Here is a 27,745-nt window from a genome sequence, read left to right on the forward strand (position 1 = left end):
AAACTTGCTTTCCCATGCTAGTCTGGACACGTGCTACCCCTGTGGTGAGTTTCAAGAAGATTGGAGAAACTCTACAATTTGACCAACAAAAATCACCAAGAGACATTTTCGAGTTTCTCCTGTGCTCTTGAAACTTTGGGTTTGTTAGTTTGAGACTAGCACAGGAAGGCAGGTTTCAGCTTGATATCACGCTGCAAGTGTTTAATTCCGAGGTAAGTTAAGGGTAGCGTTTCAGGAAACTCAGCATATACTGCCAGGCCGAATGAACTCTGTCCTCTTGTGTGTGGGACTTACGCAGATTGTCCCGCAGATTACTGGAGAATTGCTTGGTTTGCTGCTAAAAATAGAAGGTATTTGCAGACTGAAGAGCGCAACGGAATCTGGAATTTGATTCGCGCTCCACAATGCTTGCGATGAAAAGATCTGACACCTCTTTGGCTGCAGGCTTCAATAGTGTAGAGGTTATCACGGTCAAAATCGTTCAGGTGGTTTTCTGTTGAGGAGGAACTCAACGCTTCCAAGGCTTTGCGGCCAAGAGGCATGAATACAGTCACTAAAGGTAAAGTTGATGCAGAAATGAAAGAGCAGATATTGTTTGACCTAAACCTAACCCACAACTGTGACATTCCAAGCCTGCGTGGCTTTCTTCTGAGAAACACCAAAGAAGAGATTTTAGGGAACTCTGCGTAGACTGCCACGCCGAATGAAATCTGTCCTCTTGTGTAAGGGTCTTTTTCCGCCTAGGCCATCAAGTAAGGGCAGGGCCTCAAGGGGCGCCTAAAAGGGGGTACGTGGCAGGCCGTCCTTAGACCCCTGCGCGCCGGCCCTCTCTGTCCCAATAATCACCTGTGTCACCACAAACAGCCCATCTGTCCCTCTCACCGCCTATGTGACCACTAACTGCCCTTCTGTCCACTGGTAATACAAAGACTGTGACCACAAGCAGTCTGTGTGTCCCCTTGACGAACTTTAAAACACATCCATCTGGAGTGTTATTTCCTGATAAAATGATGCAAGCCGTAGCAGTTTCTAACACATGGCTAACCTTCTTGAAATTCAACACAATGGTCAACGAATCTGCCAATAAACCTGTTCAGGTGGCTCCTCACTTACTCCCGAAGCACCCAGACGTGTTAAACCCTCGGAATTCGACTGACCACAAACAGCCTGTTTTTTTACAATAGGGTAGATTGTACGTGGCAAGTCCACATCTCAGCTTTCTGAAGAGATATCAAGCTAAAACTTGCTTTCCCATGCTAGTCTGGACACGTGCTACCCCTGTGGTGAGTTTCAAGAAGAATGGAGAAACTCTACAATTTGACCAACAAAAATCACCAAGAGACATTTTCGAGTTTCTCCTGTGCTCTTGAAACTTTGGGTTTGTTAGTTTGAGACTAGCACAGGAAGGCAGGTTTCAGCTTGATATCACGCTGCAAGTGTTTAATTCCGAGGTAAGTTAAGGGTAGCATTTCAGGAAACTCAGCATATACTGCCAGGCCGAATGAACTCTGTCCTCTTGTGTGTGGGACTTACGCAGATTGTCTATTTGCTTTCGGGCACATCACAGTATAAATATTTTCCCAAAAAGCACTATCGTTAGCCTGTGGAGTTTCTGTAGTGTAGTGGTCATCACATTCGCCTAACACGCGGAGGTCCTCGGTTCAAAACCGAGCAGAAACAGCTGTCCTCTTTTGAAGAAATGTATAAACACCTTTGAGCCGACAGTTGGCTTCAGAAGGTTTAACGTTTATGCGCATATTGCCGAGCCTGCACAGAACGATTTCAGACTTCTGTAGGTAGTGGGTTTCCGTAGTGTAGTGGTTATCACGTTCGCCTCACACGCGAAAGGTCCCCAGTTCGAAACTGGGCGGGAACACTGCATCTCTTTTCACAATTGTTTAGGTGGGTTTCTGTTGAGGAGGAACTCAACGCTTCCAAGGCTTTGCGGCCAAGAGGCATGAGTACAGTCACTAAAGGTATAGTTGATGCAGAAATGAAAGAGCAGTCATTGTTTGACCTTAACCTATCCCACAACCGTGACATTCCAAGCCTGCGTGGCTTTCTTCTGAGGAACACGAAAAAAGAGATTTGTCTGAGTGGCCCTCTGTTGAGCAGCAGCTCTGCATCACGAAGGCCCTTCTCTACACAGGTGTAGAGATTTCCTGATAAAATGATGCAAGCCGTAGCAGTTTCTAACACATGGCTAACCTTCTTGAAATTCAACACAATGGTCAACGAATCTGCCAATAAACCTGTTCAGGTGGCTCCTCACTTACTCCCGAAGCACCCAGACGTGTTAAACCCTCGGAATTCGACTGACCACAAACAGCCTGTTTTTTTACAATAGGGTAGATTGTACGTGGCAAGTCCACATCTCAGCTTTCTGAAGAGATATCAAGCTAAAACTTGCTTTCCCATGCTAGTCTGGACACGTGCTACCCCTGTGGTGAGTTTCAAGAAGAATGGAGAAACTCTACAATTTGACCAACAAAAATCACCAAGAGACATTTTCGAGTTTCTCCTGTGCTCTTGAAACTTTGGGTTTGTTAGTTTGAGACTAGCACAGAAAGGCAGGTTTCAGCTTGATATCACGCTGCAAGTGTTTAATTCCGAGGTAAGTTAAGGGTAGCGTTTCAGGAAACTCAGCATATACTGCCAGGCCGAATGAACTCTGTCCTCTTGTGTGTGGGACTTACGCAGATTGTCTATTTGCTTTCGGGCACATCACAGTATAAATATTTTCCCAAAAAGCACTATCGTTAGCCTGTGGAGTTTCTGTAGTGTAGTGGTCATCACATTCGCCTAACATGCGAAAGGTCCTCGGTTCAAAACCGACCAGAAACAGCTGTCCTCTTTTGAAGAAATGTATAAACACCTTTGAGCCGACAGTTGGCTTCAGAAGGTTTAACATTTATGCGCATATTGCCGAGCCTGCACAGAACGATTTCAGACTTCTTTAGGTAGTGGGTTTCCGTAGTGTAGTGGTTATCACGTTCGCCTCACACGCGAAAGGTCCCCAGTTCGAAACTGGGCGGGAACACTGCATCTCTTTTCACAATTGTTTAGGTGGGTTTCTGTTGAGGAGGAACTCAACGCTTCCAAGGCTTTGCGGCCAAGAGGCATGAGTACAGTCACTAAAGGTATAGTTGATGCAGAAATGAAAGAGCAGTCATTGTTTCACCTTAACCTATCCCACAACCGTGACATTCCAAGCCTGCGTGGCTTTCTTCTGAGGAACACGAAAAAAGAGATTTGTCTGAGTGGCCCTCTGTTGAGCAGCAGCTCTGCATCACGAAGGCCCTTCTCTACACAGGTGTAGAGATTTCCTGATAAAATGATGCAAGCCGTAGCAGTTTCTAACACATGGCTAACCTTCTTGAAATTCAACACAATGGTCAACGAATCTGCCAATAAACCTGTTCAGGTGGCTCCTCACTTACTCCCGAAGCACCCAGACGTGTTAAACCCTCGGAATTCGACTGACCACAAACAGCCTGTTTTTTTACAATAGGGTAGATTGTACGTGGCAAGTCCACATCTCAGCTTTCTGAAGAGATATCAAGCTAAAACTTGCTTTCCCATGCTAGTCTGGACACGTGCTACCCCTGTGGTGAGTTTCAAGAAGAATGGAGAAACTCTACAATTTGACCAACAAAAATCACCAAGAGACATTTTCGAGTTTCTCCTGTGCTCTTGAAACTTTGGGTTTGTTAGTTTGAGACTAGCACAGGAAGGCAGGTTTCAGCTTGATATCACGCTGCAAGTGTTTAATTCCGAGGTAAGTTAAGGGTAGCGTTTCAGGAAACTCAGCATATACTGCCAGGCCGAATGAACTCTGTCCTCTTGTGTGTGGGACTTACGCAGATTGTCTATTTGCTTTCGGGCACATCACAGTATAAATATTTTCCCAAAAAGCACTATCGTTAGCCTGTGGAATTTCTGTAGTGTAGTGGTCATCACATTCGCCTAACACGCGAAAGGTCCTCGGTTCAAAACCGAGCAGAAACAGCTGTCCTCTTTTGAAGAAATCTATAAACACCTTTGAGCCGACAGTTGGCTTCAGAAGGTTTAACGTTTATGCGCATATTGCCGAGCCTGCACAGAACGATTTCAGACTTCTTTAGGTAGTGGGTTTCCGTAGTGTAGTGGTTATCACGTTCGCCTCACACGCGAAAGGTCCCCAGTTCGAAACTGGGCGGGAACACTGCATCTCTTTTCACAATTGTTTAGGTGGGTTTCTGTTGAGGAGGAACTCAACGCTTCCAAGGCTTTGCGGCCAAGAGGCATGAGTACAGTCACTAAAGGTATAGTTGATGCAGAAATGAAAGAGCAGTCATTGTTTCACCTTAACCTATCCCACAACCGTGACATTCCAAGCCTGCGTGGCTTTCTTCTGAGGAACACGAAAAAAGAGATTTGTCTGAGTGGCCCTCTGTTGAGCAGCAGCTCTGCATCACGAAGGCCCTTCTCTACACAGGTGTAGAGATTTCCTGATAAAATGATGCAAGCCGTAGCAGTTTCTAACACATGGCTAACCTTCTTGAAATTCAACACAATGGTCAACGAATCTGCCAATAAACCTGTTCAGGTGGCTCCTCACTTACTCCCGAAGCACCCAGACGTGTTAAACCCTCGGAATTTGACTGACCACAAACAGCCTGTTTTTTTTACAATAGGGTAGATTGTACGTGGCAAGTCCACATCTCGGCTTTCTGAAGAGATATCAAGCTAAAACTTGCTTTCCCATGCTAGTCTGGACACGTGCTACCCCTGTGGTGAGTTTCAAGAAGAATGGAGAAACTCTACAATTTGACCAACAAAAATCACCAAGAGACATTTTCGAGTTTCTCCTGTGCTCTTGAAACTTTGGGTTTGTTAGTTTGAGACTAGCACAGGAAGGCAGGTTTCAGCTTGATATCACGCTGCAAGTGTTTAATTCCGAGGTAACTTAAGGGTAGCGTTTCAGGAAACTCAGCATATACTGCCAGGCCGAATGAACTCTGTCCTCTTGTGTGTGGGACTTACGCAGATTGTCTATTTGCTTTCGGGCACATCACAGTATAAATATTTTCCCAAAAAGCACTATCGTTAGCCTGTGGAGTTTCTGTAGTGTAGTGGTCATCACATTCGCCTAACACGCGAAAGGTCCTCGGTTCAAAACCGAGCAGAAACAGCTGTCCTCTTTTAAAGAAATGTATAAACACCTTTGAGCCGACAGTTGGCTTCAGAAGGTTTAACGTTTATGCGCATATTGCCAAGCCTGCACAGAACGATTTCAGACTTCTTTAGGTAGTGGGTTTCCGTAGTGTAGTGGTTATCACGTTCGCCTCACACGCGAAAGGTCCCCAGTTCGAAACTGGGCGGGAACACTGCATCTCTTTTCACAATTGTTTAGGTGGGTTTCTGTTGAGGAGGAACTCAACGCTTCCAAGGCTTTGCGGCCAAGAGGCATGAGTACAGTCACTAAAGGTATAGTTGATGCAGAAATGAAAGAGCAGTCATTGTTTGACCTTAACCTATCCCACAACCGTGACATTCCAAGCCTGCGTGGCTTTCTTCTGAGGAACACGAAAAAAGAGATTTGTCTGAGTGGCCCTCTGTTGAGCAGCAGCTCTGCATCACGAAGGCCCTTCACTACACAGGTGTAGAGATTTCCTGATAAAATGATGCAAGCCGTAGCAGTTTCTAACACATGGCTAACCTTCTTGAAATTCAACACAATGGTCAACGAATCTGCCAATAAACCTGTTCAGGTGGCTCCTCACTTCCTCCCGAAGCACCCAGACGTGTTAAACCCTCGGAATTCGACTGACCACAAACAGCCTGTTTTTTTACAATAGGGTAGATTGTACGTGGCAAGTCCACATCTCAGCTTTCTGAAGAGATATCAAGCTAAAACTTGCTTTCCCATGCTAGTCTGGACACGTGCTACCCCTGTGGTGAGTTTCAAGAAGAATGGAGAAACTCTACAATTTGACCAACAAAAATCACCAAGAGACATTTTCGAGTTTCTCCTGTGCTCTTGAAACTTTGGGTTTGTTAGTTTGAGACTAGCACAGGAAGGCAGGTTTCAGCTTGATATCACGCTGCAAGTGTTTAATTCCGAGGTAAGTTAAGGGTAGCGTTTCAGGAAACTCAGCATATACTGCCAGGCCGAATGAACTCTGTCCTCTTGTGTGTGGGACTTACGCAGATTGTCTATTTGCTTTCGGGCACATCACAGTATAAATATTTTCCCAAAAAGCACTATCGTTAGCCTGTGGAGTTTCTGTAGTGTAGTGGTCATCACATTCGCCTAACACGCAAAAGGTCCTCGGTTCAAAACCGAGCAGAAACAGCTGTCCTCTTTTGAAGAAATGTATAAACACCTTTGAGCCGACAGTTGGCTTCAGAAGGTTTAACGTTTATGCGCATATTGCCAAGCCTGCACAGAACGATTTCAGACTTCTTTAGGTAGTGGGTTTCCGTAGTGTAGTGGTTATCACGTTCGCCTCACACGCGAAAGGTCCCCAGTTCGAAACTGGGCGGGAACACTGCATCTCTTTTCACAATTGTTTAGGTGGGTTTCTGTTGAGGAGGAACTCAACGCTTCCAAGGCTTTGCGGCCAAGAGGCATGAGTACAGTCACTAAAGGTATAGTTGATGCAGAAATGAAAGAGCAGTCATTGTTTCACCTTAACCTATCCCACAACCGTGACATTCCAAGCCTGCGTGGCTTTCTTCTGAGGAACACGAAAAAAGAGATTTGTCTGAGTGGCCCTCTGTTGAGCAGCAGCTCTGCATCACGAAGGCCCTTCTCTACACAGGTGTAGAGATTTCCTGATAAAATGATGCAAGCCGTAGCAGTTTCTAACACATGGCTAACCTTCTTGAAATTCAACACAATGGTCAACGAATCTGCCAATAAACCTGTTCAGGTGGCTCCTCACTTACTCCCGAAGCACCCAGACGTGTTAAACCCTCGGAATTTGACTGACCACAAACAGCCTGTTTTTTTTACAATAGGGTAGATTGTACGTGGCAAGTCCACATCTCGGCTTTCTGAAGAGATATCAAGCTAAAACTTGCTTTCCCATGCTAGTCTGGACACGTGCTACCCCTGTGGTGAGTTTCAAGAAGAATGGAGAAACTCTACAATTTGACCAACAAAAATCACCAAGAGACATTTTCGAGTTTCTCCTGTGCTCTTGAAACTTTGGGTTTGTTAGTTTGAGACTAGCACAGGAAGGCAGGTTTCAGCTTGATATCACGCTGCAAGTGTTTAATTCCGAGGTAACTTAAGGGTAGCGTTTCAGGAAACTCAGCATATACTGCCAGGCCGAATGAACTCTGTCCTCTTGTGTGTGGGACTTACGCAGATTGTCTATTTGCTTTCGGGCACATCACAGTATAAATATTTTCCCAAAAAGCACTATCGTTAGCCTGTGGAGTTTCTGTAGTGTAGTGGTCATCACATTCGCCTAACACGCGAAAGGTCCTCGGTTCAAAACCGAGCAGAAACAGCTGTCCTCTTTTGAAGAAATGTATAAACACCTTTGAGCCGACAGTTGGCTTCAGAAGGTTTAACGTTTATGCGCATATTGCCAAGCCTGCACAGAACGATTTCAGACTTCTTTAGGTAGTGGGTTTCCGTAGTGTAGTGGTTATCACGTTCGCCTCACACGCGAAAGGTCCCCAGTTCGAAACTGGGCGGGAACACTGCATCTCTTTTCACAATTGTTTAGGTGGGTTTCTGTTGAGGAGGAACTCAACGCTTCCAAGGCTTTGCGGCCAAGAGGCATGAGTACAGTCACTAAAGGTATAGTTGATGCAGAAATGAAAGAGCAGTCATTGTTTGACCTTAACCTATCCCACAACCGTGACATTCCAAGCCTGCGTGGCTTTCTTCTGAGGAACACGAAAAAAGAGATTTATCTGAGTGGCCCTCTGTTGAGCAGCAGCTCTGCATCACGAAGGCCCTTCACTACACAGGTGTAGAGATTTCCTGATAAAATGATGCAAGCCGTAGCAGTTTCTAACACATGGCTAACCTTCTTGAAATTCAACACAATGGTCAACGAATCTGCCAATAAACCTGTTCAGGTGGCTCCTCACTTCCTCCCGAAGCACCCAGACGTGTTAAACCCTCGGAATTCGACTGACCACAAACAGCCTGTTTTTTTACAATAGGGTAGATTGTACGTGGCAAGTCCACATCTCAGCTTTCTGAAGAGATATCAAGCTAAAACTTGCTTTCCCATGCTAGTCTGGACACGTGCTACCCCTGTGGTGAGTTTCAAGAAGAATGGAGAAACTCTACAATTTGACCAACAAAAATCACCAAGAGACATTTTCGAGTTTCTCCTGTGCTCTTGAAACTTTGGGTTTGTTAGTTTGAGACTAGCACAGGAAGGCAGGTTTCAGCTTGATATCACGCTGCAAGTGTTTAATTCCGAGGTAAGTTAAGGGTAGCGTTTCAGGAAACTCAGCATATACTGCCAGGCCGAATGAACTCTGTCCTCTTGTGTGTGGGACTTACGCAGATTGTCTATTTGCTTTCGGGCACATCACAGTATAAATATTTTCCCAAAAAGCACTATCGTTAGCCTGTGGAGTTTCTGTAGTGTAGTGGTCATCACATTCGCCTAACACGCAAAAGGTCCTCGGTTCAAAACCGAGCAGAAACAGCTGTCCTCTTTTGAAGAAATGTATAAACACCTTTGAGCCGACAGTTGGCTTCAGAAGGTTTAACGTTTATGCGCATATTGCCAAGCCTGCACAGAACGATTTCAGACTTCTTTAGGTAGTGGGTTTCCGTAGTGTAGTGGTTATCACGTTCGCCTCACACGCGAAAGGTCCCCAGTTCGAAACTGGGCGGGAACACTGCATCTCTTTTCACAATTGTTTAGGTGGGTTTCTGTTGAGGAGGAACTCAACGCTTCCAAGGCTTTGCGGCCGAGAGGCATGAGTACAGTCACTAAAGGTATAGTTGATGCAGAAATGAAAGAGCAGTCATTGTTTCACCTTAACCTATCCCACAACCGTGACATTCCAAGCCTGCGTGGCTTTCTTCTGAGGAACACGAAAAAAGAGATTTGTCTGAGTGGCCCTCTGTTGAGCAGCAGCTCTGCATCACGAAGGCCCTTCTCTACACAGGTGTAGAGATTTCCTGATAAAATGATGCAAGCCGTAGCAGTTTCTAACACATGGCTAACCTTTTTGAAATTCAACACAATGGTCAACGAATCTGCCAATAAACCTGTTCAGGTGGCTCCTCACTTACTCCCGAAGCACCCAGACGTGTTAAACCCTCGGAATTTGACTGACCACAAACAGCCTGTTTTTTTACAATAGGGTAGATTGTACGTGGCAAGTCCACATCTCGGCTTTCTGAAGAGATATCAAGCTAAAACTTGCTTTCCCATGCTAGTCTGGACACGTGCTACCCCTGTGGTGAGTTTCAAGAAGAATGGAGAAACTCTACAATTTGACCAACAAAAATCACCAAGAGACATTTTCGAGTTTCTCCTGTGCTCTTGAAACTTTGGGTTTGTTAGTTTGAGACTAGCACAGGAAGGCAGGTTTCAGCTTGATATCACGCTGCAAGTGTTTAATTCCGAGGTAAGTTAAGGGTAGCGTTTCAGGAAACTCAGCATATACTGCCAGGCCGAATTAACTCTGTCCTCTTGTGTGTGGGACTTACGCAGATTGTCTATTTGCTTTCGGGCACATCACAGTATAAATATTTTCCCAAAAAGCACTATCGTTAGCCTGTGGAGTTTCTGTAGTGTAGTGGTCATCACATTCACCTAACACGCGAAAGGTCCTCGGTTCAAAACCGAGCAGAAACAGCTGTCCTCTTTTGAAGAAATGTATAAACACCTTTGAGCCGACAGTTGGCTTCAGAAGGTTTAACGTTTATGCGCATATTGCCGAGCCTGCACAGAACGATTTCAGACTTCTGTAGGTAGTGGGTTTCCGTAGTGTAGTGGTTATCACGTTCGCCTCACACGCGAAAGGTCCCCAGTTCGAAACTGGGCGGGAACACTGCATCTCTTTTCACAATTGTTTAGGTGGGTTTCTGTTGAGGAGGAACTCAACGCTTCCAAGGCTTTGCGGCCAAGAGGCATGAGTACAGTCACTAAAGGTATAGTTGATGCAGAAATGAAAGAGCAGTCATTGTTTGACCTTAACCTATCCCACAACCGTGACATTCCAAGCCTGCGTGGCTTTCTTCTGAGGAACACGAAAAAAGAGATTTGTCTGAGTGGCCCTCTGTTGAGCAGCAGCTCTGCATCACGAAGGCCCTTCTCTACACAGGTGTAGAGATTTCCTGATAAAATGATGCAAGCCGTAGCAGTTTCTAACACATGGCTAACCTTCTTGAAATTCAACACAATGGTCAACGAATCTGCCAATAAACCTGTTCAGGTGGCTCCTCACTTACTCCCGAAGCACCCAGACGTGTTAAACCCTCGGAATTCGACTGACCACAAACAGCCTGTTTTTTTACAATAGGGTAGATTGTACGTGGCAAGTCCACATCTCAGCTTTCTGAAGAGATATCAAGCTAAAACTTGCTTTCCCATGCTAGTCTGGACACGTGCTACCCCTGTGGTGAGTTTCAAGAAGAATGGAGAAACTCTACAATTTGACCAACAAAAATCACCAAGAGACATTTTCGAGTTTCTCCTGTGCTCTTGAAACTTTGGGTTTGTTAGTTTGAGACTAGCACAGAAAGGCAGGTTTCAGCTTGATATCACGCTGCAAGTGTTTAATTCCGAGGTAAGTTAAGGGTAGCGTTTCAGGAAACTCAGCATATACTGCCAGGCCGAATGAACTCTGTCCTCTTGTGTGTGGGACTTACGCAGATTGTCTATTTGCTTTCGGGCACATCACAGTATAAATATTTTCCCAAAAAGCACTATCGTTAGCCTGTGGAGTTTCTGTAGTGTAGTGGTCATCACATTCGCCTAACATGCGAAAGGTCCTCGGTTCAAAACCGAGCAGAAACAGCTGTCCTCTTTTGAAGAAATGTATAAACACCTTTGAGCCGACAGTTGGCTTCAGAAGGTTTAACGTTTATGCGCATATTGCCGAGCCTGCACAGAACGATTTCAGACTTCTTTAGGTAGTGGGTTTCCGTAGTGTAGTGGTTATCACGTTCGCCTCACACGCGAAAGGTCCCCAGTTCGAAACTGGGCGGGAACACTGCATCTCTTTTCACAATTGTTTAGGTGGGTTTCTGTTGAGGAGGAACTCAACGCTTCCAAGGCTTTGCGGCCAAGAGGCATGAGTACAGTCACTAAAGGTATAGTTGATGCAGAAATGAAAGAGCAGTCATTGTTTCACCTTAACCTATCCCACAACCGTGACATTCCAAGCCTGCGTGGCTTTCTTCTGAGGAACACGAAAAAAGAGATTTGTCTGAGTGGCCCTCTGTTGAGCAGCAGCTCTGCATCACGAAGGCCCTTCTCTACACAGGTGTAGAGATTTCCTGATAAAATGATGCAAGCCGTAGCAGTTTCTAACACATGGCTAACCTTCTTGAAATTCAACACAATGGTCAACGAATCTGCCAATAAACCTGTTCAGGTGGCTCCTCACTTACTCCCGAAGCACCCAGACGTGTTAAACCCTCGGAATTCGACTGACCACAAACAGCCTGTTTTTTTACAATAGGGTAGATTGTACGTGGCAAGTCCACATCTCAGCTTTCTGAAGAGATATCAAGCTAAAACTTGCTTTCCCATGCTAGTCTGGACACGTGCTACCCCTGTGGTGAGTTTCAAGAAGAATGGAGAAACTCTACAATTTGACCAACAAAAATCACCAAGAGACATTTTCGAGTTTCTCCTGTGCTCTTGAAACTTTGGGTTTGTTAGTTTGAGACTAGCACAGGAAGGCAGGTTTCAGCTTGATATCACGCTGCAAGTGTTTAATTCCGAGGTAAGTTAAGGGTAGCGTTTCAGGAAACTCAGCATATACTGCCAGGCCGAATGAACTCTGTCCTCTTGTGTGTGGGACTTACGCAGATTGTCTATTTGCTTTCGGGCACATCACAGTATAAATATTTTCCCAAAAAGCACTATCGTTAGCCTGTGGAATTTCTGTAGTGTAGTGGTCATCACATTCGCCTAACACGCGAAAGGTCCTCGGTTCAAAACCGAGCAGAAACAGCTGTCCTCTTTTGAAGAAATGTATAAACACCTTTGAGCCGACAGTTGGCTTCAGAAGGTTTAACGTTTATGCGCATATTGCCGAGCCTGCACAGAACGATTTCAGACTTCTTTAGGTATTGGGTTTCCGTAGTGTAGTGGTTATCACGTTCGCCTCACACGCGAAAGGTCCCCAGTTCGAAACTGGGCGGGAACACTGCATCTCTTTTCACAATTGTTTAGGTGGGTTTCTGTTGAGGAGGAACTCAACGCTTCCAAGGCTTTGCGGCCAAGAGGCATGAGTACAGTCACTAAAGGTATAGTTGATGCAGAAATGAAAGAGCAGTCATTGTTTCACCTTAACCTATCCCACAACCGTGACATTCCAAGCCTGCGTGGCTTTCTTCTGAGGAACACGAAAAAAGAGATTTGTCTGAGTGGCCCTCTGTTGAGCAGCAGCTCTGCATCACGAAGGCCCTTCTCTACACAGGTGTAGAGATTTCCTGATAAAATGATGCAAGCCGTAGCAGTTTCTAACACATGGCTAACCTTCTTGAAATTCAACACAATGGTCAACGAATCTGCCAATAAACCTGTTCAGGTGGCTCCTCACTTACTCCCGAAGCACCCAGACGTGTTAAACCCTCAGAATTTGACTGACCACAAACAGCCTGTTTTTTTTACAATAGGGTAGATTGTACGTGGCAAGTCCACATCTCGGCTTTCTGAAGAGATATCAAGCTAAAACTTGCTTTCCCATGCTAGTCTGGACACGTGCTACCCCTGTGGTGAGTTTCAAGAAGAATGGAGAAACTCTACAATTTGACCAACAAAAATCACCAAGAGACATTTTCGAGTTTCTCCTGTGCTCTTGAAACTTTGGGTTTGTTAGTTTGAGACTAGCACAGGAAGGCAGGTTTCAGCTTGATATCACGCTGCAAGTGTTTAATTCCGAGGTAACTTAAGGGTAGCGTTTCAGGAAACTCAGCATATACTGCCAGGCCGAATGAACTCTGTCCTCTTGTGTGTGGGACTTACGCAGATTGTCTATTTGCTTTCGGGCACATCACAGTCTAAATATTTTCCCAAAAAGCACTATCGTTAGCCTGTGGAGTTTCTGTAGTGTAGTGGTCATCACATTCGCCTAACACGCGAAAGGTCCTCGGTTCAAAACCGAGCAGAAACAGCTGTCCTCTTTTGAAGAAATGTATAAACACCTTTGAGCCGACAGTTGGCTTCAGAAGGTTTAACGTTTATGCGCATATTGCCGAGCCTGCACAGAACGATTTCAGACTTCTTTAGGTAGTGGGTTTCCGTAGTGTAGTGGTTATCACGTTCGCCTCACACGTGAAAGGTCCCCAGTTCGAAACTGGGCGGGAACACTGCATCTCTTTTCACAATTGTTTAGGTGGGTTTCTGTTGAGGAGGAACTCAACGCTTCCAAGGCTTTGCGGCCAAGAGGCATGAGTACAGTCACTAAAGGTATAGTTGATGCAGAAATGAAAGAGCAGTCATTGTTTGACCTTAACCTATCCCACAACCGTGACATTCCAAGCCTGCTTGGCTTTCTTCTGAGGAACACGAAAAAAGAGATTTGTCTGAGTGGCCCTCTGTTGAGCAGCAGCTCTGCATCACGAAGGCCCTTCTCTACACAGGTGTAGAGATTTCCTGATAAAATGATGCAAGCCGTAGCAGTTTCTAACACATGGATAACCTTCTTGAAATTCAACACAATGGTCAACGAATCTGCCAATAAACCTGTTCAGGTGGCTCCTCACTTACTCCCGAAGCACCCAGACGTGTTAAACCCTCGGAATTCGACTGACCACAAACAGCCTGTTTTTTTACAATAGGGTAGATTGTACGTGGCAAGTCCACATCTCAGCTTTCTGAAGAGATATCAAGCTAAAACTTGCTTTCCCATGCTAGTCTGGACACGTGCTACCCCTGTGGTGAGTTTCAAGTAAGATTGGAGAAACTCAACAATTTGACCAACAAAAATCACCAAGAGACATTTTCGAGTTTCTCCTGTGCTCTTGAAACTTTGGGTTTGTTAGTTTGAGACTAGCACAGGAAGGCAGATTTCAGCTTGATATCACACTGCAAGTGTTTAATTCCGAGGTAAGTTAAGGGTAGCATTTCAGGAAACTCAGCATATACTGCCAGGCCGAATGAACTCTGTCCTCTTGTGTGTGGGACTTACGCAGATTGTCCCGCAGATAACTGGAGAATTGCTTGGTTTGCTGCTAAAAATAGAAGGTATTTGCAGACTGAAGAGCGCAACGGAATCTGTAATTTGATTCGCGCTCCACGATGCTTGCGATGAAAAGATCTGACACCTCTTTGGCTGCAGGCTTCAATAGTGTAGAGGTTATCACGGTCAAAATCGTTCAGGTGGGTTTCTGTTGAGGAGGAACTCAACGCTTCCAAGGCTTTGCGGCCAAGAGGCATGAATACAGTCACTAAAGGTAAAGTTGATGCAGAAATGAAAGAGCAGATATTGTTTGACCTAAACCTAACCCACAACTGTGACATTCCAAGCCTGCGTGGCTTTCTTCTGAGAAACACCAAAGAAGAGATTTTAGGGAACTCTGCGTAGACTGCCACGCCGAATGAAATCTGTCCTCTTGTGTAAGGGTCTTTTTCCGCCTAGGCCATCAAGTAAGGGCAGGGCCTCAAGGGGCGCCTAAAAGGGGGTACGTGGCAGGCCGTCCTTAGACCCATGCGCGCCGGCCCTCTCTGTCCCAATAATCACCTGTGTCACCACAAACAGCCCATCTGTCCCTCTCACCGCCTATGTGACCACTAACTGCCCTTCTGTCCACTGGTAATACAAAGATTGTGACCACAAGCAGTCTGTGTGTCCCCTTGACGAACTTTAAAACACATCCATCTGGAGTGTTATTTCCTGATAAAATGATGCAAGCCGTAGCAGTTTCTAACACATGGCTAACCTTCTTGAAATTCAACACAATGGTCAACGAATCTGCCAATAAACCTGTTCAGGTGGCTCCTCACTTACTCCCGAAGCACCCAGACGTGTTAAACCCTCGGAATTCGACTGACCACAAACAGCCTGTTTTTTTACAATAGGGTAGATTGTACGTGGCAAGTCCACATCTCAGCTTTCTGAAGAGATATCAAGCTAAAACTTGCTTTCCCATGCTAGTCTGGACACGTGCTACCCCTGTGGTGAGTTTCAAGTAAGATTGGAGAAACTCAACAATTTGACCAACAAAAATCACCAAGAGACATTTTCGAGTTTCTCCTGTGCTCTTGAAACTTTGGGTTTGTTAGTTTGAGACTAGCACAGGAAGGCAGGTTTCAGCTTGATATCACGCTGCAAGTGTTTAATTCCGAGGTAACTTAAGGGTAGCGTTTCAGGAAACTCAGCATATACTGCCAGGCCGAATGAACTCTGTCCTCTTGTGTGTGGGACTTACGCAGATTGTCTATTTGCTTTCGGGCACATCACAGTCTAAATATTTTCCCAAAAAGCACTATCGTTAGCCTGTGGAGTTTCTGTAGTGTAGTGGTCATCACATTCGCCTAACACGCGAAAGGTCCTCGGTTCAAAACCGAGCAGAAACAGCTGTCCTCTTTTGAAGAAATGTATAAACACCTTTGAGCCGACAGTTGGCTTCAGAAGGTTTAACGTTTATGCGCATATTGCCGAGCCTGCACAGAACGATTTCAGACTTCTTTAGGTAGTGGGTTTCCGTAGTGTAGTGGTTATCACGTTCGCCTCACACGTGAAAGGTCCCCAGTTCGAAACTGGGCGGGAACACTGCATCTCTTTTCACAATTGTTTAGGTGGGTTTCTGTTGAGGAGGAACTCAACGCTTCCAAGGCTTTGCGGCCAAGAGGCATGAGTACAGTCACTAAAGGTATAGTTGATGCAGAAATGAAAGAGCAGTCATTGTTTGACCTTAACCTATCCCACAACCGTGACATTCCAAGCCTGCTTGGCTTTCTTCTGAGGAACACGAAAAAAGAGATTTGTCTGAGTGGCCCTCTGTTGAGCAGCAGCTCTGCATCACGAAGGCCCTTCTCTACACAGGTGTAGAGATTTCCTGATAAAATGATGCAAGCCGTAGCAGTTTCTAACACATGGATAACCTTCTTGAAATTCAACACAATGGTCAACGAATCTGCCAATAAACCTGTTCAGGTGGCTCCTCACTTACTCCCGAAGCACCCAGACGTGTTAAACCCTCGGAATTCGACTGACCACAAACAGCCTGTTTTTTTACAATAGGGTAGATTGTACGTGGCAAGTCCACATCTCAGCTTTCTGAAGAGATATCAAGCTAAAACTTGCTTTCCCATGCTAGTCTGGACACGTGCTACCCCTGTGGTGAGTTTCAAGTAAGATTGGAGAAACTCAACAATTTGACCAACAAAAATCACCAAGAGACATTTTCGAGTTTCTCCTGTGCTCTTGAAACTTTGGGTTTGTTAGTTTGAGACTAGCACAGGAAGGCAGATTTCAGCTTGATATCACACTGCAAGTGTTTAATTCCGAGGTAAGTTAAGGGTAGCGTTTCAGGAAACTCAGCATATACTGCCAGGCCGAATGAACTCTGTCCTCTTGTGTGTGGGACTTACGCAGATTGTCCCGCAGATAACTGGAGAATTGCTTGGTTTGCTGCTAAAAATAGAAGGTATTTGCAGACTGAAGAGCGCAACGGAATCTGTAATTTGATTCGCGCTCCACGATGCTTGCGATGAAAAGATCTGACACCTCTTTGGCTGCAGGCTTCAATAGTGTAGAGGTTATCACGGTCAAAATCGTTCAGGTGGGTTTCTGTTGAGGAGGAACTCAACGCTTCCAAGGCTTTGCGGCCAAGAGGCATGAATACAGTCACTAAAGGTAAAGTTGATGCAGAAATGAAAGAGCAGATATTGTTTGACCTAAACCTAACCCACAACTGTGACATTCCAAGCCTGCGTGGCTTTCTTCTGAGAAACACCAAAGAAGAGATTTTAGGGAACTCTGCGTAGACTGCCACGCCGAATGAAATCTGTCCTCTTGTGTAAGGGTCTTTTTCCGCCTAGGCCATCAAGTAAGGGCAGGGCCTCAAGGGGCGCCTAAAAGGGGGTACGTGGCAGGCCGTCCTTAGACCCATGCGCGCCGGCCCTCTCTGTCCCAATAATCACCTGTGTCACCACAAACAGCCCATCTGTCCCTCTCACCGCCTATGTGACCACTAACTGCCCTTCTGTCCACTGGTAATACAAAGATTGTGACCACAAGCAGTCTGTGTGTCCCCTTGACGAACTTTAAAACACATCCATCTGGAGTGTTATTTCCTGATAAAATGATGCAAGCCGTAGCAGTTTCTAACACATGGCTAACCTTCTTGAAATTCAACACAATGGTCAACGAATCTGCCAATAAACCTGTTCAGGTGGCTCCTCACTTACTCCCGAAGCACCCAGACGTGTTAAACCCTCGGAATTCGACTGACCACAAACAGCCTGTTTTTTTACAATAGGGTAGATTGTACGTGGCAAGTCCACATCTCAGCTTTCTGAAGAGATATCAAGCTAAAACTTGCTTTCCCATGCTAGTCTGGACACGTGCTACCCCTGTGGTGAGTTTCAAGTAAGATTGGAGAAACTCAACAATTTGACCAACAAAAATCACCAAGAGACATTTTCGAGTTTCTCCTGTGCTCTTGAAACTTTGGGTTTGTTAGTTTGAGACTAGCACAGGAAGGCAGATTTCAGCTTGATATCACACTGCAAGTGTTTAATTCCGAGGTAAGTTAAGGGTAGCGTTTCAGGAAACTCTGCATATACTGCCAGGCCGAATGAACTCTGTCCTCTTGTGTGTGGGACTTACGCAGATTGTCCCGCAGATAACTGGAGAATTGCTTGGTTTGCTGCTAAAAATAGAAGGTATTTGCAGACTGAAGAGCGCAACGGAATCTGTAATTTGATTCGCGCTCCACGATGCTTGCGATGAAAAGATCTGACACCTCTTTGGCTGCAGGCTTCAATAGTGTAGAGGTTATCACGGTCAAAATCGTTCAGGTGGGTTTCTGTTGAGGAGGAACTCAACGCTTCCAAGGCTTTGCGGCCAAGAGGCATGAATACAGTCACTAAAGGTAAAGTTGATGCAGAAATGAAAGAGCAGATATTGTTTGACCTAAACCTAACCCACAACTGTGACATTCCAAGCCTGCGTGGCTTTCTTCTGAGAAACACCAAAGAAGAGATTTTAGGGAACTCTGCGTAGACTGCCACGCCGAATGAAATCTGTCCTCTTGTGTAAGGGTCTTTTTCCGCCTAGGCCATCAAGTAAGGGCAGGGCCTCAAGGGGCGCCTAAAAGGGGGTACGTGGCAGGCCGTCCTTAGACCCCTGCGCGCCGGCCCTCTCTGTCCCAATAATCACCTGTGTCACCACAAACAGCCCATCTGTCCCTCTCACCGCCTATGTGACCACTAACTGCCCTTCTGTCCACTGGTAATACAAAGACTGTGACCACAAGCAGTCTGTGTGTCCCCTTGACGAACTTTAAAACACATCCATCTGGAGTGTTATTTCCTGATAAAATGATGCAAGCCGTAGCAGTTTCTAACACATGGCTAACCTTCTTGAAATTCAACACAATGGTCAACGAATCTGCCAATAAACCTGTTCAGGTGGCTCCTCACTTACTCCCGAAGCACCCAGACGTGTTAAACCCTCGGAATTCGACTGACCACAAACAGCCTGTTTTTTTACAATAGGGTAGATTGTACGTGGCAAGTCCACATCTCAGCTTTCTGAAGAGATATCAAGCTAAAACTTGCTTTCCCATGCTAGTCTGGACACGTGCTACCCCTGTGGTGAGTTTCAAGAAGAATGGAGAAACTCTACAATTTGACCAACAAAAATCACCAAGAGACATTTTCGAGTTTCTCCTGTGCTCTTGAAACTTTGGGTTTGTTAGTTTGAGACTAGCACAGGAAGGCAGGTTTCAGCTTGATATCACGCTGCAAGTGTTTAATTCCGAGGTAAGTTAAGGGTAGCGTTTCAGGAAACTCAGCATATACTGCCAGGCCGAATGAACTCTGTCCTCTTGTGTGTGGGACTTACGCAGATTGTCTATTTGCTTTCGGGCACATCACAGTATAAATATTTTCCAAAAAAGCACTATCGTTAGCCTGTGGAGTTTCTGTAGTGTAGTGGTCATCACATTCGCCTAACACGCGAAAGGTCCTCGGTTCAAAACCGAGCAGAAACAGCTGTCCTCTTTTGAAGAAATGTATAAACACCTTTGAGCCGACAGTTGGCTTCAGAAGGTTTAACGTTTATGCGCATATTGCCGAGCCTGCACAGAACGATTTCAGACTTCTTTAGGTAGTAGGTTTCCGTAGTGTAGTGGTTATCACGTTCGCCTCACACGCGAAAGGTCCCCAGTTCGAAACTGGGCGGGAACACTGCATCTCTTTTCATAATTGTTTAGGTGGGTTTCTGTTGAGGAGGAACTCAACGCTTCCAAGGCTTTGCGGCCAAGAGGCATGAGTACAGTCACTAAAGGTATAGTTGATGCAGAAATGAAAGAGCAGTCATTGTTTGACCTTAACCTATCCCACAACCGTGACATTCCAAGCCTGCGTGGCTTTCTTCTGAGGAACACGAAAAAAGAGATTTGTCTGAGTGGCCCTCTGTTGAGCAGCAGCTCTGCATCACGAAGGCCCTTCTCTACACAGGTGTAGAGATTTCCTGATAAAATGATGCAAGCCGTAGCAGTTTCTAACACATGGCTAACCTTCTTGAAATTCAACACAATGGTCAACGAATCTGTCAATAAACCTGTTCAGGTGGCTCCTCACTTACTCCCGAAGCACCCAGACGTGTTAAACCCTCGGAATTCGACTGACCACAAACAGCCTGTTTTTTTACAATAGGGTAGATTGTACGTGGCAAGTCCACATCTCAGCTTTCTGAAGAGATATCAAGCTAAAACTTGCTTTCCCATGCTAGTCTGGACACGTGCTACCCCTGTGGTGAGTTTCAAGAAGAATGGAGAAACTCTACAAAAATCACCAAGAGACATTTTCGAGTTTCTCCTGTGCTCTTGAAACTTTGGGTTTGTTAGTTTGAGACTAGCACAGGAAGGCAGGTTTCAGCTTGATATCACGCTGCAAGTGTTTAATTCCGAGGTAAGTTAAGGGTAGCGTTTCAGGAAACTCAGCATATACTGCCAGGCCGAATGAACTCTGTCCTCTTGTGTGTGGGACTTACGCAGATTGTCTATTTGCTTTCGGGCACATCACAGTATAAATATTTTCCCAAAAAGCACTATCGTTAGCCTGTGGAGTTTCTGTAGTGTAGTGGTCATCACATTCGCCTAACACGCGAAAGGTCCTCGGTTCAAAACCGAGCAGAAACAGCTGTCCTCTTTTGAAGAAATGTATAAACACCTTTGAGCCGACAGTTGGCTTCAGAAGGTTTAACGTTTATGCGCATATTGCCGAGCCTGCACAGAACGATTTCAGACTTCTTTAGGTGGTGGGTTTCCGTAGTGTAGTGGTTATCACGTTCGCCTCACACGCGAAAGGTCCCCAGTTCGAAACTGGGCGGGAACACTGCATCTCTTTTCACAATTGTTTAGGTGGGTTTCTGTTGAGGAGGAACTCAACGCTTCCAAGGCTTTGCGGCCAAGAGGCATGAGTACAGTCACTAAAGGTATAGTTGATGCAGAAATGAAAGAGCAGTCATTGTTTGACCTTAACCTATCCCACAACCGTGACATTCCAAGCCTGCGTGGCTTTCTTCTGAGGAACACGAAAAAAGAGATTTGTCTGAATGGCCCTCTGTTGAGCAGCAGCTCTGCATCACGAAGGCCCTTCTCTACACAGGTGTAGAGATTTCCTGATAAAATGATGCAAGCCGTAGCAGTTTCTAACACATGGCTAACCTTCTTGAAATTCAACACAATGGTCAACGAATCTGCCAATAAACCTGTTCAGGTGGCTCCTCACTTACTCCCGAAGCACCCAGACGTGTTAAACCCTCGGAATTCGACTGACCACAAACAGCCTGTTTTTTTACAATAGGGTAGATTGTACGTGGCAAGTCCACATCTCAGCTTTCTGAAGAGATATCAAGCTAAAACTTGCTTTCCCATGCTAGTCTGGACACGTGCTACCCCTGTGGTGAGTTTCAAGAAGATTGGAGAAACTCTACAATTTGACCAACAAAAATCACCAAGAGACATTTTCGAGTTTCTCCTGTGCTCTTGAAACTTTGGGTTTGTTAGTTTGAGACTAGCACAGGAAGGCAGGTTTCAGCTTGATATCACGCTGCAAGTGTTTAATTCCGAGGTAAGTTAAGGGTAGCGTTTCAGGAAACTCAGCATATACTGCCAGGCCGAATGAACTCTGTCCTCTTGTGTGTGGGACTTACGCAGATTGTCTATTTGCTTTCGGGCACATCACAGTATAAATATTTTCCCAAAAAGCACTACCGTTAGCCTGTGGAGTTTCTGTAGTGTAGTGGTCATCACATTCGCCTAACACGCGAAAGGTCCTCGGTTCAAAACCGAGCAGAAACAGCTGTCCTCTTTTGAAGAAATGTATAAACACCTTTGAGCCGACAGTTGGCTTCAGAAGGTTTAACGTTTATGCGCATATTGCCGAGCCTGCACAGAACGATTTCAGACTTCTTTAGTTAGTGGGTTTCCATAGTGTAGTGGTTATCACGTTCGCCTCACATGCGAAAGGTCCCCAGTTCGAAACTGGGCGGGAACACTGCATCTCTTTTCACAATTGTTTAGGTGGGTTTCTGTTGAGGAGGAACTCAACGCTTCCAAGGCTTTGCGGCCAAGAGGCATGAGTACAGTCACTAAAGGTATAGTTGATGCAGAAATGAAAGAGCAGTCATTGTTTGACCTTAACCTATCCCACAACCGTGAAATTCCAAGCCTGCTTGGCTTTCTTCTGAGGAACACGAAAAAAGAGATTTGTCTGAGTGGCCCTCTGTTGAGCAGCAGCTCTGCATCACGAAGGCCCTTCTCTACACAGGTGTAGAGATTTCCTGATAAAATGATGCAAGCCGTAGCAGTTTCTAACACATGGCTAACCTTCTTGAAATTCAACACAATGGTCAACGAATCTGCCAATAAACCTGTTCAGGTGGCTCCTCACTTACTCCCGAAGCACCCAGACGTGTTAAACCCTCGGAATTCGACTGACCACAAACAGCCTGTTTTTTTACAATAGGGTAGATTGTACGTGGCAAGTCCACATCTCAGCTTTCTGAAGAGATATCAAGCTAAAACTTGCTTTCCCATGCTAGTCTGGACACGTGCTACCCCTGTGGTGAGTTTCAAGAAGATTGGAGAAACTCTACAATTTGACCAACAAAAATCACCAAGAGACATTTTCGAGTTTCTCCTGTGCTCTTGAAACTTTGGGTTTGTTAGTTTGAGACTAGCACAGGAAGGCAGGTTTCAGCTTGATATCACGCTGCAAGTGTTTAATTCCGAGGTAAGTTAAGGGTAGCGTTTCAGGAAACTCAGCATATACTGCCAGGCCGAATGAACTCTGTCCTCTTGTGTGTGGGACTTACGCAGATTGTCTATTTGCTTTCGGGCACATCACAGTATAAATATTTTCCCAAAAAGCACTATCGTTAGCCTGTGGAGTTTCTGTAGTGTAGTGGTCATCACATTCGCCTAACACGCGAAAGGTCCTCGGTTCAAAACCGAGCAGAAACAGCTGTCCTCTTTTGAAGAAATGTATAAACACCTTTGAGCCGACAGTTGGCTTCATAAGGTTTAACGTTTATGCGCATATTGCCGAGCCTGCACAGAACGATTTCAGACTTCTTTAGTTAGTGGGTTTCCGTAGTGTAGTGGTTATCACGTTAGCCTCACACGCGAAAGGTCCCCAGTTCGAAACTGGGCGGGAACACTGCATCTCTTTTCACAATTGTTTAGGTGGGTTTCTGTTGAGGAGGAACTCAACGCTTCCAAGGCTTTGCGGCCAAGAGGCATGAGTACAGTCACTAAAGGTATAGTTGATGCAGAAATGAAAGAGCAGTCATTGTTTGACCTTAACCTATCCCACAACCGTGAAATTCCAAGCCTGCTTGGCTTTCTTCTGAGGAACACGAAAAAAGAGATTTGTCTGAGTGGCCCTCTGTTGAGCAGCAGCTCTGCATCACGAAGGCCCTTCTCTACACAGGTGTAGAGATTTCCTGATAAAATGATGCAAGCCGTAGCAGTTTCTAACACATGGCTAACCTTCTTGAAATTCAACACAATGGTCAACGAATCTGCCAATAAACCTGTTCAGGTGGCTCCTCACTTACTCCCGAAGCACCCAGACGTGTTAAACCCTCGGAATTCGACTGACCACAAACAGCCTGTTTTTTTTACAATAGGGTAGATTGTATGTGGCAAGTCCACATCTCAGCTTTCTGAAGAGATATCAAGCTAAAACTTGCTTTCCCATGCTAGTCTGGACACGTGCTACCCCTGTGGTGAGTTTCAAGAAGAATGGAGAAACTCTACAAAAATCACCAAGAGACATTTTCGAGTTTCTCCTGTGCTCTTGAAACTTTGGGTTTGTTAGTTTGAGACTAGCACAGGAAGGCAGGTTTCAGCTTGATATCACGCTGCAAGTGTTTAATTCCGAGGTAAGTTAAGGGTAGCGTTTCAGGAAACTCAGCATATACTGCCAGGCCGAATGAACTCTGTCCTCTTGTGTGTGGGACTTACGCAGATTGTCTATTTGCTTTCGGGCACATCACAGTATAAATATTTTCCCAAAAAGCACTATCGTTAGCCTGTGGAGTTACTGTAGTGTAGTGGTCATCACATTCGCCTAACACGCGAAAGGTCCTCGGTGCAGAAACAGCTGTCCTCTTTTGAAGAAATGTATAAACACCTTTGAGCCGACAGTTGGCTTCAGAAGGTTTAACGTTTATGCGCATATTGCCGAGCCTGCACAGAACGATTTCAGACTTCTTTAGTTAGTGGGTTTCCATAGTGTAGTGGTTATCACGTTCGCCTCACACGCGAAAGGTCCCCAGTTCGAAACTGGGCGGGAACACTGCATCTCTTTTCACAATTGTTTAGGTGGGTTTCTGTTGAGGAGGAACTCAACGCTTCCAAGGCTTTGCGGCCAAGAGGCATGAGTACAGTCACTAAAGGTATAGTTGATGCAGAAATGAAAGAGCAGTCATTGTTTGACCTTAACCTATCCCACAAACGTGAAATTCCAAGCCTGCTTGGCTTTCTTCTGAGGAACACGAAAAAAGAGATTTGTCTGAGTGGCCCTCTGTTGAGCAGCAGCTCTGCATCACGAAGGCCCTTCTCTACACAGGTGTAGAGATTTCCTGATAAAATGATGCAAGCCGTAGCAGTTTCTAACACATGGCTAACCTTCTTGAAATTCAACACAATGGTCAACGAATCTGCCAATAAACCTGTTCAGGTGGCTCCTCACTTACTCCCGAAGCACCCAGACGTGTTAAATCCTCGGAATTCGACTGACCACAAACAGCCTGTTTTTTTACAATAGGGTAGATTGTACGTGGCAAGTCCACATCTCAGCTTTCTGAAGAGATATCAAGCTAAAACTTGCTTTCCCATGCTAGTCTGGACACGTGCTACCCCTGTGGTGAGTTTCAAGAAGAATGGAGAAACTCTACAATTTGACCAACAAAAATCACCAAGAGACATTTTCGAGTTTCTCCTGTGCTCTTGAAACTTTGGGTTTGTTAGTTTGAGACTAGCACAGGAAGGCAGGTTTCAGCTTGATATCACGCTGCAAGTGTTTAATTCCGAGGTAAGTTAAGGGTAGCGTTTCAGGAAACTCAGCATATACTGCCAGGCCGAATGAACTCTGTCCTCTTGTGTGTGGGACTTACGCAGATTGTCTATTTGCTTTCGGGCACATCACAGTATAAATATTTTCCCAAAAAGCACTATCGTTAGCCTGTGGAGTTTCTGTAGTGTAGTGGTCATCACATTCGCCTAACACGCGAAAGGTCCTCGGTTCAAAACCGAGCAGAAACAGCTGTCCTCTTTTGAAGAAATGTATAAACACCTTTGAGCCGACAGTTGGCTTCAGAAGGTTTAACGTTTATGCGCATATTGCCGAGCCTGCACAGAACGATTTCAGACTTCTTTAGGTAGTGGGTTTCCGTAGTGTAGTGGTTATCACGTTCGCCTCACACGCGAAAGGTCCCCAGTTCGAAACAGGGCGGGAACACTGCATCTCTTTTCACAATTGTTTAGGTGGGTTTCTGTTGAGGAGGAACTCAACGCTTCCAAGGCTTTGCGGCCAAGAGGCATGAGTACAGTCACTAAAGGTATAGTTGATGCAGAAATGAAAGAGCAGTCATTGTTTGACCTTAACCTATCCCACAACCGTGACATTCCAAGCCTGCTTGGCTTTCTTCTGAGGAACACGAAAAAAGAGATTTGTCTGAGTGGCCCTCTGTTGAGCAGCAGCTCTGCATCAAGAAAGGCCCTTCTCTACACAGGTGTAGAGATTTCCTGATAAAATGATGCAAGCCGTAGCAGTTTCTAACACATGGCTAACCTTCTTGAAATTCAACACAATGGTCAACGAATCTGCCAATAAACCTGTTCAGGTGGCTCCTCACTTACTCCCGAAGCACCCAGACGTGTTAAACCCTCGGAATTCGACTGACCACAAACAGCCTGTTTTTTTCCACATCTCAGCTTTCTGAAGAGATATCAAGCTAAAACTTGCTTTCCCATGCTAGTCTGGACACGTGCTACCCCTGTGGTGAGTTTCAAGTAAGATTGGAGAAACTCAACAATTTGACCAACAAAAATCACCAAGAGACATTTTCGAGTTTCTCCTGTGCTCTTGAAACTTTGGGTTTGTTAGTTTGAGACTAGCACAGGAAGGCAGGTTTCAGCTTGATATCACGCTGCAAGTGTTTAATTCCGAGGCAAGTTAAGAATAGCGTTTCAGGAAACTCAGCATATACTGCCAGGCCGAATGAACTCTGTCCTCTTGTGTGTGGGACTTACGCAGATTGTCTATTTGCTTTCGGGCACATCACAGTATAAATATTTTCCCAAAAAGCACTATCGTTAGCCTGTGGAGTTTCTGTAGTGTAGTGGTCATCACATTCGCCTAACACGCGAAAGGTCCTCAGTTCGAAACCGAGCAGAAACAGCTGTCCTCTTTTGAAGAAATGTATAAACACCTTTGAGCCGACAGTTGGCTTCAGAAGGTTTAACGTTTATGCGCATATTGCCGAGCCTGCACAGAACGATTTCAGACTTCTTTAGGTAGTGGGTTTCCGTAGTGTAGTGGTTATCACGTTCGCCTCACACGCGAAAGGTCCCCAGTTCGAAACTGGGCGGGAACACTGCATCTCTTTTCACAATTGTTTAGGTGGGTTTCTGTTGAGGAGGAACTCAACGCTTCCAAGGCTTTGCGGCCAAGAGGCATGAGTACAGTCACTAAAGGTATAGTTGATGCAGAAATGAAAGAGCAGTCATTGTTTGACCTTAACCTATCCCACAACCGTGACATTCCAAGCCTGCGTGGCTTTCTTCTGAGGAACACGAAAAAAGAGATTTGTCTGAGTGGCCCTCTGTTGAGCAGCAGCTCTGCATCACGAAGGCCCTTCTCTACACAGGTGTAGAGATTTCCTGATAAAATGATGCAAGCCGTAGCAGTTTCTAACACATGGCTAACCTTCTTGAAATTCAACACAATGGTCAACGAATCTGCCAATAAACCTGTTCAGGTGGCTCCTCACTTACTCCCGAAGCACCCAGACGTGTTAAACCCTCGGAATTCGACTGACCACAAACAGCCTGTTTTTTTACAATAGGGTAGATTGTACGTGGCAAGTCCACATCTCAGCTTTCTGAAGAGATATCAAGCTAAAACTTGCTTTCCCATGCTAGTCTGGACACGTGCTACCCCTGTGGTGAGTTTCAAGAAGAATGGAGAAACTCTACAATTTGACCAACAAAAATCACCAAGAGACATTTTCGAGTTTCTCCTGTGCTCTTGAAACTTTGGGTTTGTTAGTTTGAGACTAGCACAGGAAGGCAGGTTTCAGCTTGATATCACGCTGCAAGTGTTTAATTCCGAGGTAAGTTAAGGGTAGCGTTTCAGGAAACTCAGCATATACTGCCAGGCCGAATGAACTCTGTCCTCTTGTGTGTGGGACTTACGCAGATTGTCTATTTGCTTTCGGGCACATCACAGTATAAATATTTTCCCAAAAAGCACTATCGTTAGCCTGTGGAGTTTCTGTAGTGTAGTGGTCATCACATTCGCCTAACACGCGAAAGGTCCTCGGTTCAAAACCGAGCAGAAACAGCTGTCCTCTTTTGAAGAAATGTATAAACACCTTTGAGCCGACAGTTGGCTTCAGAAGGTTTAACGTTTATGCGCATATTGCCGAGCCTGCACAGAACGATTTCAGACTTCTTTAGGTAGTGGGTTTCCGTAGTGTAGTGGTTATCACGTTCGCCTCACACGCGAAAGGTCCCCAGTTCGAAACTGGGCGGGAACACTGCATCTCTTTTCACAATTGTTTAGGTGGGTTTCTGTTGAGGAGGAACTCAACGCTTCCAAGGCTTTGCGGCCAAGAGGCATGAGTA

General features: G+C 45.4%; 39 non-coding genes across 39 annotated transcripts; all 39 read left to right on the forward strand.

Moving 5' to 3' along the window:
* The first annotated feature begins 1,608 nt into the window (after positions 1-1,608).
* Positions 1,609-1,680, forward strand: trnav-aac (transfer RNA valine (anticodon AAC)). The gene has a single exon. It is a non-coding gene; the product is annotated as a tRNA-Val (tRNA).
* Positions 1,681-1,803: 123 nt separating this feature from the next.
* trnav-cac (transfer RNA valine (anticodon CAC)) lies at positions 1,804-1,876 on the forward strand. Its single transcript has one exon. It is a non-coding gene; the product is annotated as a tRNA-Val (tRNA).
* Positions 1,877-2,771: 895 nt separating this feature from the next.
* On the forward strand, positions 2,772-2,844 carry trnav-aac (transfer RNA valine (anticodon AAC)). Its single transcript has one exon. It is a non-coding gene; the product is annotated as a tRNA-Val (tRNA).
* Positions 2,845-2,967: 123 nt separating this feature from the next.
* On the forward strand, positions 2,968-3,040 carry trnav-cac (transfer RNA valine (anticodon CAC)). Its single transcript has one exon. It is a non-coding gene; the product is annotated as a tRNA-Val (tRNA).
* Positions 3,041-3,935: 895 nt separating this feature from the next.
* Positions 3,936-4,008, forward strand: trnav-aac (transfer RNA valine (anticodon AAC)). The gene has a single exon. It is a non-coding gene; the product is annotated as a tRNA-Val (tRNA).
* Positions 4,009-4,131: 123 nt separating this feature from the next.
* On the forward strand, positions 4,132-4,204 carry trnav-cac (transfer RNA valine (anticodon CAC)). Its single transcript has one exon. It is a non-coding gene; the product is annotated as a tRNA-Val (tRNA).
* An 896-nt stretch (positions 4,205-5,100) lies between these two features.
* On the forward strand, positions 5,101-5,173 carry trnav-aac (transfer RNA valine (anticodon AAC)). Its single transcript has one exon. It is a non-coding gene; the product is annotated as a tRNA-Val (tRNA).
* A 123-nt stretch (positions 5,174-5,296) lies between these two features.
* Positions 5,297-5,369, forward strand: trnav-cac (transfer RNA valine (anticodon CAC)). Its single transcript has one exon. It is a non-coding gene; the product is annotated as a tRNA-Val (tRNA).
* An 895-nt stretch (positions 5,370-6,264) lies between these two features.
* On the forward strand, positions 6,265-6,337 carry trnav-aac (transfer RNA valine (anticodon AAC)). The gene has a single exon. It is a non-coding gene; the product is annotated as a tRNA-Val (tRNA).
* Positions 6,338-6,460: 123 nt separating this feature from the next.
* trnav-cac (transfer RNA valine (anticodon CAC)) lies at positions 6,461-6,533 on the forward strand. The gene has a single exon. It is a non-coding gene; the product is annotated as a tRNA-Val (tRNA).
* An 896-nt stretch (positions 6,534-7,429) lies between these two features.
* On the forward strand, positions 7,430-7,502 carry trnav-aac (transfer RNA valine (anticodon AAC)). The gene has a single exon. It is a non-coding gene; the product is annotated as a tRNA-Val (tRNA).
* A 123-nt stretch (positions 7,503-7,625) lies between these two features.
* On the forward strand, positions 7,626-7,698 carry trnav-cac (transfer RNA valine (anticodon CAC)). Its single transcript has one exon. It is a non-coding gene; the product is annotated as a tRNA-Val (tRNA).
* Positions 7,699-8,593: 895 nt separating this feature from the next.
* On the forward strand, positions 8,594-8,666 carry trnav-aac (transfer RNA valine (anticodon AAC)). The gene has a single exon. It is a non-coding gene; the product is annotated as a tRNA-Val (tRNA).
* A 123-nt stretch (positions 8,667-8,789) lies between these two features.
* Positions 8,790-8,862, forward strand: trnav-cac (transfer RNA valine (anticodon CAC)). The gene has a single exon. It is a non-coding gene; the product is annotated as a tRNA-Val (tRNA).
* Positions 8,863-9,757: 895 nt separating this feature from the next.
* trnav-aac (transfer RNA valine (anticodon AAC)) lies at positions 9,758-9,830 on the forward strand. Its single transcript has one exon. It is a non-coding gene; the product is annotated as a tRNA-Val (tRNA).
* Positions 9,831-9,953: 123 nt separating this feature from the next.
* trnav-cac (transfer RNA valine (anticodon CAC)) lies at positions 9,954-10,026 on the forward strand. The gene has a single exon. It is a non-coding gene; the product is annotated as a tRNA-Val (tRNA).
* Positions 10,027-10,921: 895 nt separating this feature from the next.
* trnav-aac (transfer RNA valine (anticodon AAC)) lies at positions 10,922-10,994 on the forward strand. Its single transcript has one exon. It is a non-coding gene; the product is annotated as a tRNA-Val (tRNA).
* Positions 10,995-11,117: 123 nt separating this feature from the next.
* Positions 11,118-11,190, forward strand: trnav-cac (transfer RNA valine (anticodon CAC)). The gene has a single exon. It is a non-coding gene; the product is annotated as a tRNA-Val (tRNA).
* Positions 11,191-12,085: 895 nt separating this feature from the next.
* trnav-aac (transfer RNA valine (anticodon AAC)) lies at positions 12,086-12,158 on the forward strand. Its single transcript has one exon. It is a non-coding gene; the product is annotated as a tRNA-Val (tRNA).
* A 123-nt stretch (positions 12,159-12,281) lies between these two features.
* On the forward strand, positions 12,282-12,354 carry trnav-cac (transfer RNA valine (anticodon CAC)). Its single transcript has one exon. It is a non-coding gene; the product is annotated as a tRNA-Val (tRNA).
* An 896-nt stretch (positions 12,355-13,250) lies between these two features.
* trnav-aac (transfer RNA valine (anticodon AAC)) lies at positions 13,251-13,323 on the forward strand. The gene has a single exon. It is a non-coding gene; the product is annotated as a tRNA-Val (tRNA).
* A 123-nt stretch (positions 13,324-13,446) lies between these two features.
* trnav-cac (transfer RNA valine (anticodon CAC)) lies at positions 13,447-13,519 on the forward strand. Its single transcript has one exon. It is a non-coding gene; the product is annotated as a tRNA-Val (tRNA).
* A 2,136-nt stretch (positions 13,520-15,655) lies between these two features.
* On the forward strand, positions 15,656-15,728 carry trnav-aac (transfer RNA valine (anticodon AAC)). Its single transcript has one exon. It is a non-coding gene; the product is annotated as a tRNA-Val (tRNA).
* A 123-nt stretch (positions 15,729-15,851) lies between these two features.
* trnav-cac (transfer RNA valine (anticodon CAC)) lies at positions 15,852-15,924 on the forward strand. The gene has a single exon. It is a non-coding gene; the product is annotated as a tRNA-Val (tRNA).
* A 3,375-nt stretch (positions 15,925-19,299) lies between these two features.
* Positions 19,300-19,372, forward strand: trnav-aac (transfer RNA valine (anticodon AAC)). The gene has a single exon. It is a non-coding gene; the product is annotated as a tRNA-Val (tRNA).
* Positions 19,373-19,495: 123 nt separating this feature from the next.
* On the forward strand, positions 19,496-19,568 carry trnav-cac (transfer RNA valine (anticodon CAC)). The gene has a single exon. It is a non-coding gene; the product is annotated as a tRNA-Val (tRNA).
* Positions 19,569-20,451: 883 nt separating this feature from the next.
* On the forward strand, positions 20,452-20,524 carry trnav-aac (transfer RNA valine (anticodon AAC)). The gene has a single exon. It is a non-coding gene; the product is annotated as a tRNA-Val (tRNA).
* Positions 20,525-20,647: 123 nt separating this feature from the next.
* Positions 20,648-20,720, forward strand: trnav-cac (transfer RNA valine (anticodon CAC)). Its single transcript has one exon. It is a non-coding gene; the product is annotated as a tRNA-Val (tRNA).
* Positions 20,721-21,615: 895 nt separating this feature from the next.
* Positions 21,616-21,688, forward strand: trnav-aac (transfer RNA valine (anticodon AAC)). Its single transcript has one exon. It is a non-coding gene; the product is annotated as a tRNA-Val (tRNA).
* A 123-nt stretch (positions 21,689-21,811) lies between these two features.
* trnav-cac (transfer RNA valine (anticodon CAC)) lies at positions 21,812-21,884 on the forward strand. Its single transcript has one exon. It is a non-coding gene; the product is annotated as a tRNA-Val (tRNA).
* Positions 21,885-22,779: 895 nt separating this feature from the next.
* On the forward strand, positions 22,780-22,852 carry trnav-aac (transfer RNA valine (anticodon AAC)). The gene has a single exon. It is a non-coding gene; the product is annotated as a tRNA-Val (tRNA).
* Positions 22,853-22,975: 123 nt separating this feature from the next.
* Positions 22,976-23,048, forward strand: trnav-cac (transfer RNA valine (anticodon CAC)). The gene has a single exon. It is a non-coding gene; the product is annotated as a tRNA-Val (tRNA).
* Positions 23,049-24,118: 1,070 nt separating this feature from the next.
* Positions 24,119-24,191, forward strand: trnav-cac (transfer RNA valine (anticodon CAC)). Its single transcript has one exon. It is a non-coding gene; the product is annotated as a tRNA-Val (tRNA).
* Positions 24,192-25,086: 895 nt separating this feature from the next.
* trnav-aac (transfer RNA valine (anticodon AAC)) lies at positions 25,087-25,159 on the forward strand. Its single transcript has one exon. It is a non-coding gene; the product is annotated as a tRNA-Val (tRNA).
* Positions 25,160-25,282: 123 nt separating this feature from the next.
* On the forward strand, positions 25,283-25,355 carry trnav-cac (transfer RNA valine (anticodon CAC)). Its single transcript has one exon. It is a non-coding gene; the product is annotated as a tRNA-Val (tRNA).
* An 869-nt stretch (positions 25,356-26,224) lies between these two features.
* Positions 26,225-26,297, forward strand: trnav-aac (transfer RNA valine (anticodon AAC)). Its single transcript has one exon. It is a non-coding gene; the product is annotated as a tRNA-Val (tRNA).
* Positions 26,298-26,420: 123 nt separating this feature from the next.
* trnav-cac (transfer RNA valine (anticodon CAC)) lies at positions 26,421-26,493 on the forward strand. Its single transcript has one exon. It is a non-coding gene; the product is annotated as a tRNA-Val (tRNA).
* Positions 26,494-27,388: 895 nt separating this feature from the next.
* trnav-aac (transfer RNA valine (anticodon AAC)) lies at positions 27,389-27,461 on the forward strand. Its single transcript has one exon. It is a non-coding gene; the product is annotated as a tRNA-Val (tRNA).
* Positions 27,462-27,584: 123 nt separating this feature from the next.
* trnav-cac (transfer RNA valine (anticodon CAC)) lies at positions 27,585-27,657 on the forward strand. The gene has a single exon. It is a non-coding gene; the product is annotated as a tRNA-Val (tRNA).
* Positions 27,658-27,745: the final 88 nt, after the last annotated feature.

Source organism: Carassius gibelio, chromosome B20 (genome assembly GCF_023724105.1).
Source record: "Carassius gibelio isolate Cgi1373 ecotype wild population from Czech Republic chromosome B20, carGib1.2-hapl.c, whole genome shotgun sequence".
Classification (NCBI taxonomy): domain Eukaryota; kingdom Metazoa; phylum Chordata; class Actinopteri; order Cypriniformes; family Cyprinidae; genus Carassius; species Carassius gibelio.